The sequence below is a fragment of the Chelonia mydas genome, chromosome 24 (genome assembly GCF_015237465.2).
Source record: "Chelonia mydas isolate rCheMyd1 chromosome 24, rCheMyd1.pri.v2, whole genome shotgun sequence".
Taxonomy (NCBI): Eukaryota; Metazoa; Chordata; order Testudines; family Cheloniidae; genus Chelonia; species Chelonia mydas.
In genome coordinates this window covers 10,597,456-10,605,141 of record NC_051264.2, presented here as the reverse complement: position 1 = coordinate 10,605,141, position 7,686 = coordinate 10,597,456, and the positions used below count along the sequence as shown (strand labels likewise).

The 7,686-nt window shown below is 58.5% G+C and overlaps 1 long non-coding RNA gene across 1 annotated transcript; it reads right to left on the bottom strand.

Annotated features, from left to right (window-relative positions):
• Window positions 1-1,001: 1,001 nt before the first annotated feature.
• On the bottom strand, window positions 1,002-6,637 carry LOC122463714. Its single transcript, XR_006287297.1, has 3 exons — window positions 6,332-6,637; window positions 4,389-5,992; window positions 1,002-3,514 (listed from the first exon to the last, which is right to left on the bottom strand). It is a non-coding gene; the product is annotated as an uncharacterized LOC122463714 (long non-coding RNA).
• Between the last annotated feature and the right edge of the window lie 1,049 nt (window positions 6,638-7,686).

Here is a 7,686-nt window from a genome sequence, read left to right as displayed (position 1 = left end):
GACCTATTCCCATTCAATGCCAGGGCTTCGAGATGTGGGACACTGAGCCCTGACGCAAGCTGCCTGGGGAGAGAGAGAGAGAGAGAAAGAGAGAAGAATAAACAAGAAATAAGAAGCGGGTTGTGTATGATAGATAGATGGGTATGTCTGGAGGGAGAGAGAGGTGCATCTGGGGATGGATAGATAGATGGGGTGTATGGGGATAGATAGATGGATAGATGGAGTGTATAGGGATAGAGATGGATAGATGGGATGTATGGGGATAGACAGATTGATGGATCAATAGGATAGATCAATAAATGGGGTGTACAGGGATAGACAGATGGGGTGTATGGGGATAGATAGATAGAGGGGGGTGTCTGGGATGGACTGATAGCTAGGAGAAGAAGGCGGCGAGTTAGCCAGGAGCAGCCAGTGCTGGCCGAGGCGGTCGTGCTCCCAGCAGCTCTGCGGGTCAGTGGCTGCTCCTCCCTGGGCTGTCTGGCAGCGCTGCCTGGGAAGAACTGCTTTCCCCTCCGGGTGATGTTCCCTTTGATTGCAGCGCCATGAAGCGCGTCATTGCTTGGCCCTGGCTGGCTGCGGGGAGGTGTCACAGGCAGGGCAGTGTGTCAGTAGGAGCAGGCCGGCGTGCTCCGGGGCTGAAAGATGCCAATTCTAAGGCCAGAAAGGACCATGCCGATTACCCCATCTGAGCTCCCGCGGGGCCTGCACTGAGCCTAATGGCTGGTGGCGGAGCCAGTGCGGGGCTCCTAGGAAAATGGCCATTCTTGATTTAATGGCTCCAAGCACGGGAAAAGGTGCTGGCCGGGTGGCTGCAGTGCTGGTAGCCCAGCCAGCGCTGCTCCGCCTCCCTGCATAGCCAGCCCTTCACCCCAGCTGATCCATGGGCTGCGAGATCACATGACAGCACAATCCCCCAAGAACCTTTAAAGTGTCCCCTCCCCAAGCCAACAGAGTCTTGCTTTGCTGTCGGTTGCCCTGCATTAAAGGGCTTCCCCAGCAGCCTCCTCTCAGCCCAGACCCTGGCCCCCCAGCAGAGCCCCGGCTTCGTAGGAGACGGTCTCCAAGGGCCCCCCCCAGCACTGTGCTAAGGGGGGTGTTCTAAATGCGCAGCAACACGGTCACACAGACGGACTGCACTGGAGAGAGGCTTTCCACACAGTGAGATGCACGGGAACAGGTCCCACAGTGCAGAGATCCCTGCGTCCTCTCCTTCCCAAATCCAGTCCCCCGGCTGGCAGACTGCTGGCCTAACCCACCCTAGTGCTCATGGCTTCATCCCCATCACCTGTAAGGCAAGTGAGAAAACCTAATCAGGGATGGGTGTTAATTAACTGGTTGCCCCGGGCGGGAGGAGCCAGGGCTAGCGGGGACAAGGAGCTGAGAGAGAGCTCTGTGCTGGAGGAGAGGCGCTAGGGGGGGTTCTCACGCACTGGGGAAAGGCCTGGAGGAAGGGCTGGCAGTTTAAGACTGGCCCTGGCTGGGACAGAGCTCTGGGTAGGGTTCATTCCTTGGGGCGGAGCTCCTAGCGGGTGGGGGAACCCCGAGCGAGGGTTTGTGGATGCCCATGAGGGGTGGAAAGTCAGGTTAGAGGGTAGGCTCCCTGCAGGGGATAGCCTGCCTGGCCAGCCCCCTGACAAAGGGGGAAGGATCAGAGGCAAGCCCAGGAGGGGCCAGGGACCTTTTGGCTTAGGACTAACCCCCGGAAGGGGATGCACTGTGTGTGACGTGCCTGGAGGCCTCAGCGCAGCCAGGGAGTCCAGAGAAGAGATCGGCTGGGACTATCCTGAGTCCAAGCAAGTAGCCACCACAGGGAGAATGAGAGGCCAAGTCCACTGCAATTCTGCGTCTGGACAGCAGGGGGCGCCCCAAACATAAGGGTAGGAGTTTGCAGCCCGATTGTTGCCACCTAGGGAGCACAGGGCCCCCCGGCTGGGGGCTGGCACATACCACAGCAGGGGGAGCTGACTTAGCAGGGATACGTGTTCCTTGTTCTTGTGGATGGGGCCAATAACTGAGGGACAACCAGAGTGGATGGCTCTGGACGTCCCTCTCCTGACCGTGTCCCACCCTCTCCTGGCCATGTCCCACCCTCGTGAGCACCCAGGGGTGCAGTACAGACTGACCGGCAGGAGAGACTGGTTGTATCCCGCCCGCCTTGGCTGTCCCAGGCCAATATGGAGGCTACAGCACAAAGGGAAAGGCTGCAGTGGGGGTCACACCCACACAGGGCGTGGCTACACTGCATGTCAGGCCACTCAGATTCAGGCTGCAGCCAAACCCCCCTTCTGTCTACACACAATTCTAGGCCAGGGCTCCAGGTGGGTTCAAGCCTAAGCCCCTGCATCATGGGTGCTGACTTTCCAATGTGCTGGGGCGTGCTCGACCCCTGACTCTGCCCCAGGCCTTGCCCCCACTCCACCCCTTTCCCCAAGGCCCCACCTGCCTCTTCCCACCCCTGCCCTGTCTCCGGCCCCGCTCCACCCCTGCCCCGCCTTGTTCTGACCCTCCCCCAAGCACCACGTCCTCACTCCTCCCGCTCCCGAGCCTCCTGATGCCGCAAAACAGTTGATTGCTGTGGGCGGGAGGCACAGGGCGGGAGGGAGGGGGAGGTGCTGATTGGGGGGGCTGACGGTAGGTGCTCAGCATCCACCATTTTTTCCCCTTGGGTGCTCCAGCCCTGGAGCACCCACAGAGTCGGCGCCTATGCCCTGCAGGTCTCAGGGTCCAAATTCCTTCGTTTTGTGGTGTGGACTCATCTCGGGCTTGGGACTGGGCCCCCCCAGGCTGGGGTCCTAATGGCCTTCCAATGCCATCCCACAATCCCCTGGGATTGCGCCCTTTGTTCTTTCTATCCCAAGACTGGCCAGTTGACTCCCAGAAAATGGAAGCAGGCACCTGGTTTAACCCATTGTATTTAGCCCTTCCATTTTATTGTGGCCGCTGAGCGGCAAGCCGAGAGAGCCTCCTCCTGTGTTTGCAACGGCCACCGACTGACACGAAGAAGCCCTTTACCAGGCGTGCTGCTCCCTGGTCGCGGGAGCACGGCCAGATTTCCGTGAATCTCTGGTGCCAGGCCAGCGAAATGTTTGACTTCAGCATGGGTTCCTGGAATGACCACGCATAGCGGGAACTAGCCAAGAGGCCGGCAGCAGTAAGCGGATTAAGCAGCTCAAGAACAAGGGCTGGAAAGCCAGGGAGGAGAACCACACCTCTGGGAGCTCCCAGTCATCCTTCCTGTTACATGAGGTGTATTACTAGCGGCATCAGCTTTTCCACATCCCACGGTGACTGCAAGAGAGAGCCGCTCCCAGGGGATTGCTGTGTGCAGTCAAGGGCAGGTGGGCATCAGCGTTGGATCCCGTCCGGAGGGTTCCAGGCTTCGCAGCTGGTCTCCTCCACTCCTCTGGCAAAGGCGCTGGGTCAGCAATACGCCCCGTTGTCACCCGTGTCTGGCGGACAGCAAGGCAGTTGGCCTGGGCAGGAAGCCAGCAGCCCTTAGGCCCTCGAATGTCTGCAGAAAACCGCAGCACAACCCCTCAGCAGCACAAGCTACCATGAGCACAGTCGACCATCCTCCATGCCCTGCACTGGCTTCCCTTAGAACAGAGTCAAGTTCAAGGTCTCGGTCCCTGTTTTCGAGGTGGTCTAGGACCTGGGCCCAGGGATCTCAAAGACCCTGAAGCTCTGGGCTGGGGACTGCAGTTGACAGCTCTGCCCCGTCATTCAGGCCTCCATGTCCCCGGTTTCTCAGACCCAGCTGCCCTTTCCTGTGTGCAACATCTTCCTCTGCAGAGGCACAAGCCACCCTGCTGTGCCAATGGCTGTCAGGCTCTGCAGGTCTCGAACCTGGGTCCATGGCTGGATTAACCTTTCGTGGGCCTGGCGCCAAACATATTTCTGGGCCCCATGAGGGCAATGGAGCATGGCACCGGGGGGTCGGTCCCCGGAGCGAGGGGTTGGCCGGGGACGTGCTATGGCAGGGGTGGCTCTGCTCCACCCAGACCAGTGCGAGGGCGCTATTTACAAACCGGCAGTTGCCCCCAGCCCTGTGCTGCCAGCATGCCCCTTCCTCTCAGGGGCAGGCCATGCCGCGCCACTCATCCCCCCTGCCTAACAGCAGAACCCCCCCAACCCAGTGATTCCCTAAGACCAGAGCCCCCCAGACCTGCTATGCCCATCACTCCCCCCAGATCCTGCCACAAATGCACAGTGTCCTGGCCAACACCACCCCTGCCCAGCGACCCCCTGCCCACAGCCCCACCACAACTGCCCAGCAACCCACACAGAACCCCCACTTTCTAGTGCCCCAACACACGCAGATCTTCCCCACCCCCCAACCCTCCAGAGATCCACTCCCCCACGCCCTGCCTCCCGGCCGCACTCACCAGCCCTCTGGGAGGCAACTGCGCCTGCCGGGCTGAGCTGCCAGCTGCAGCCAGGGCTGGTCCCAGGCTGGGGAATCGCTCCGGCCCCTCGGGAGTGGTGCGATCAGCCAGGCCAGGGCCTGTCCCAGACCGGCTCCCTCAGGACTCACTTGCCTGGAGGGGCCCAGCCTAGGCCCCCACACTGTCCCCCCCCACAACTGGCCGAGACTGGTCAGGCTTCTGCCCCAGTCCCAGGCGGCTCGGCTCCAGGGAGACAGGCGGGCCCCACAGATGGAGGGAAGCAGAGACTGCCCGGAGCCGGAGGTACACTGGGGTCTGCCCAGGGGGCAGAGAGGAGCTGGCGGGTGGGGCCAGGGGGTGAAGAGGAGCCCTCTGCCAAGGGGTCCAGGGGGAGCCTGCGGGCTGGTGGGGTCTCAGGGCGCAGTGCAAGCAGAGCAGGCCGGGGCCCCTTCTGAGCATGGGCCCGGCGCCACTGGCCCCACTGTCAACCCAGCACTGCCTGGGGGTCCTAGGAGTCATCACGTCTCCAGTCGTCCATGCAGCCCTCACAGACAGCAGCTGGGACTGGTGTCCATGAAGCCCAACCGTGGCACAAGCCCCACCCCTACAGTCTGATTGGGAGAGATCCAAGGGTCCTGATTGGTCCATAGCCCCTATTTAAGCCAGAAGAGGCAACAGGAAGTTGTCTGTACAAGTGGGCTTCACCCTGCTGTGGACTGCTAGCCTGGTATATACCGTTTCCTGCCTTCTGATCCTGACCTCCCAGTTCCCTGACTCTTGATCCCTGCCCTCTGTTTGTCTCTCGATTCTGATCTCCTGGCATGCCAACCCCGACTGATTCCTGGTAAATGGCTCCTGACCCCTCAGCCGGCGCCTGACACTAACTGCTAGGCCAAGCTGCCCACGCCCTGGCCCTGACAGCTTGTATGGACCACTGTAACTGCAGGAATGGGTCTGCCGTGAGAGGAATGGACCCAGCAGCCCAGCCACTGCCTCTGGAATCATCGGACTCACCTGAATGGGCAGCCCACCGTCAGGCAGCAGGACTGGGGTGCATAGCTGACCATAGTGAACCAGCTACTCCAGGAACAAGTCGACCAGCTGCATGCAGACAGCATTGCACTCCAGGAATGCTTTGAAGTGGCCTGCCCTGAACAGGGTCCTATGTTCCCCTGCCAGAACGTTTTGATGGGTCCTGCCAGCGGTTCTGGGCTTTATGTTCCTTTTTCTGACGTGCCCCCAGACCTGTGCCTCTGATTTGTCCAAGGTGAGTTTGGGCTTCAGCCTACTGATGGGAGAAGCACTAGACGGGTCCTCCCCCATGATGGACAGCCTGGTGCTGTTGAACTGGAGTCCTTTCCTCCAGTCCGTGGCTGTAACATCCAACGATCCGCACCGGGCTCCAAAAGCCAAGGCTGCTCCGCAGAAACTCCGGTAGGGCAGGGTACCTATGCGGTGCACTTCTGCAGTCTCACAGCAGATATCGAATGGAATGGGGCAGTGCAACTGCCTCACTTTCTGTGGGGTTGGCTGGCAGAAGTAAAAGGTGGCCTGTGTGGAGATGCCCGGAAGTTGAAATGCCTGTTCTTTGTATAGCTAACCAGCTGTGTGAAAGAAGGGGGGAAAAAAAAGGGGATCCCTGTAAACGCCCCATCCACGTGTTGTTCCCTTGATGCCCATAGTTCCTGCCTAACCGATGCAGTGGACATAGCCCTGAGGAAAGGGAATGCTGCTGTCAGCACTGTCTGTGCTTCTATTGTGGGGAGTCGGGCTGCTCTATTTCTGTCGGTCCCACGTGAGCCCCAAAGGGTCCAGGAAACAAGGTGGCCTAGGCCTGCTAAGGGGAAAGGGCCTAGGCTCTGAAGAAAAGAAAGTCCCCCCCACTTCAGTCCTGAGTGGGACTCGTCCTGCTCTCCATCAGGACATCCTTCCCTTGCAGGTACCTGATCAGCTGCACATGCCCCAGACAGACAAATGGATTCTGCTCCAATGCGCTCTTGTCAGCAGTTCCTGAAGAGACAACTTCATGGACGTGGCAACAGCCCCGGCGCTGCAAATCCTTTGGCAACGCAAGGTCGTTCCAGAGAGACTACTGCTGGGTCTCCTCTGTCTTCACCCTTCTGGAAGCAGCGATCTAAGGGCTCCGCAAGACAATAAAGTTCAGCACATTTCAGTCCCTGAACTTCCCCCAATTCTTGGAATTCCCTGGCTGACCCATCATCCCCTCATCCACTTGCAAAAACAAGAAATCTGCTTTCCGGCTGCATTCTGTGTACAGAGGCTGGTAAATGCTGTTCCAGCACTTGGATCTTGTGAGGTGCAGGCAGGGGTGATGGCCCATGCAGGGGAGGCCTCAAAGCTACATCAGATCTTCCCCCAAAATACCAGGAGGTATGTAAGGTCCAGGCCATTCGTGACTGTACTACCCCCCACATGACCTTTGACTAACACGCTTCTTAGGGTTCATCAGTTTTTATCAGCAGTTTATCCCACACTTCTCAAAACAAGATGGGGCCCCTCACTGCTCTGCTCCAGAAGAATGCCCAGTTCTCGTGGTCCCCCAAAACCCAGTGTGCATGTGATCAGCTGAAAGTCGCCTTTACCACTGCACTCCTACTGGCCCACCCAGGTGCCACGTGAGCCTTTCTGGTAAAAGCCAATGCCTCTAATAAGGGAATTGGGACCCAGCGACACGGACCCGAACAAAAACTACACCCGTGTGCCTATTTGCAGAAGCTTACCCCAGTGAACGTAACTATGGGATCCTGGATAAGGAGCGCCTAGCCAATAAGGTGGGATTGGAGGAGTGGCAATGTTATTTGGAAGGGGCTCGCCATCCAGTCCAAATATACACTGACCACTGAAACTGGAGTATTTGTGCAGGGCAAAGGCGTTAAACCAATGGCAGTTCTGGTGGCTCTATTCTTTTTGCAGTTCGACTTCATCATTATGTACCACCTGCAATGGCAAGGCTGAAGCCCTGTCCTGGAGCTTTGATACTGAAGCACATGGACCTAGCCAGGAACCAGCCCACATCCTCAAGCCCCACAAATTCCTGAATGTTGCTCTTCCCCAGAACCTAGTCACACTGATTCGTTCTGCCTTGGCCTTGGCAATTAGAATAATAGAATATTAGCGTTCGAAGAGCCCTCAGGAGGTCATCTAGTCCAACCCCCTGCTCAAAGCAGGACCAACACCAACTAAATCATCCCAGCCAGGGCTTTGTCAAGCAGGGCCTTAAAAACCTCTAAAGATGGAGATTCCACCACCTCCCTAGGTAATCCATTCCAGTGCTTCA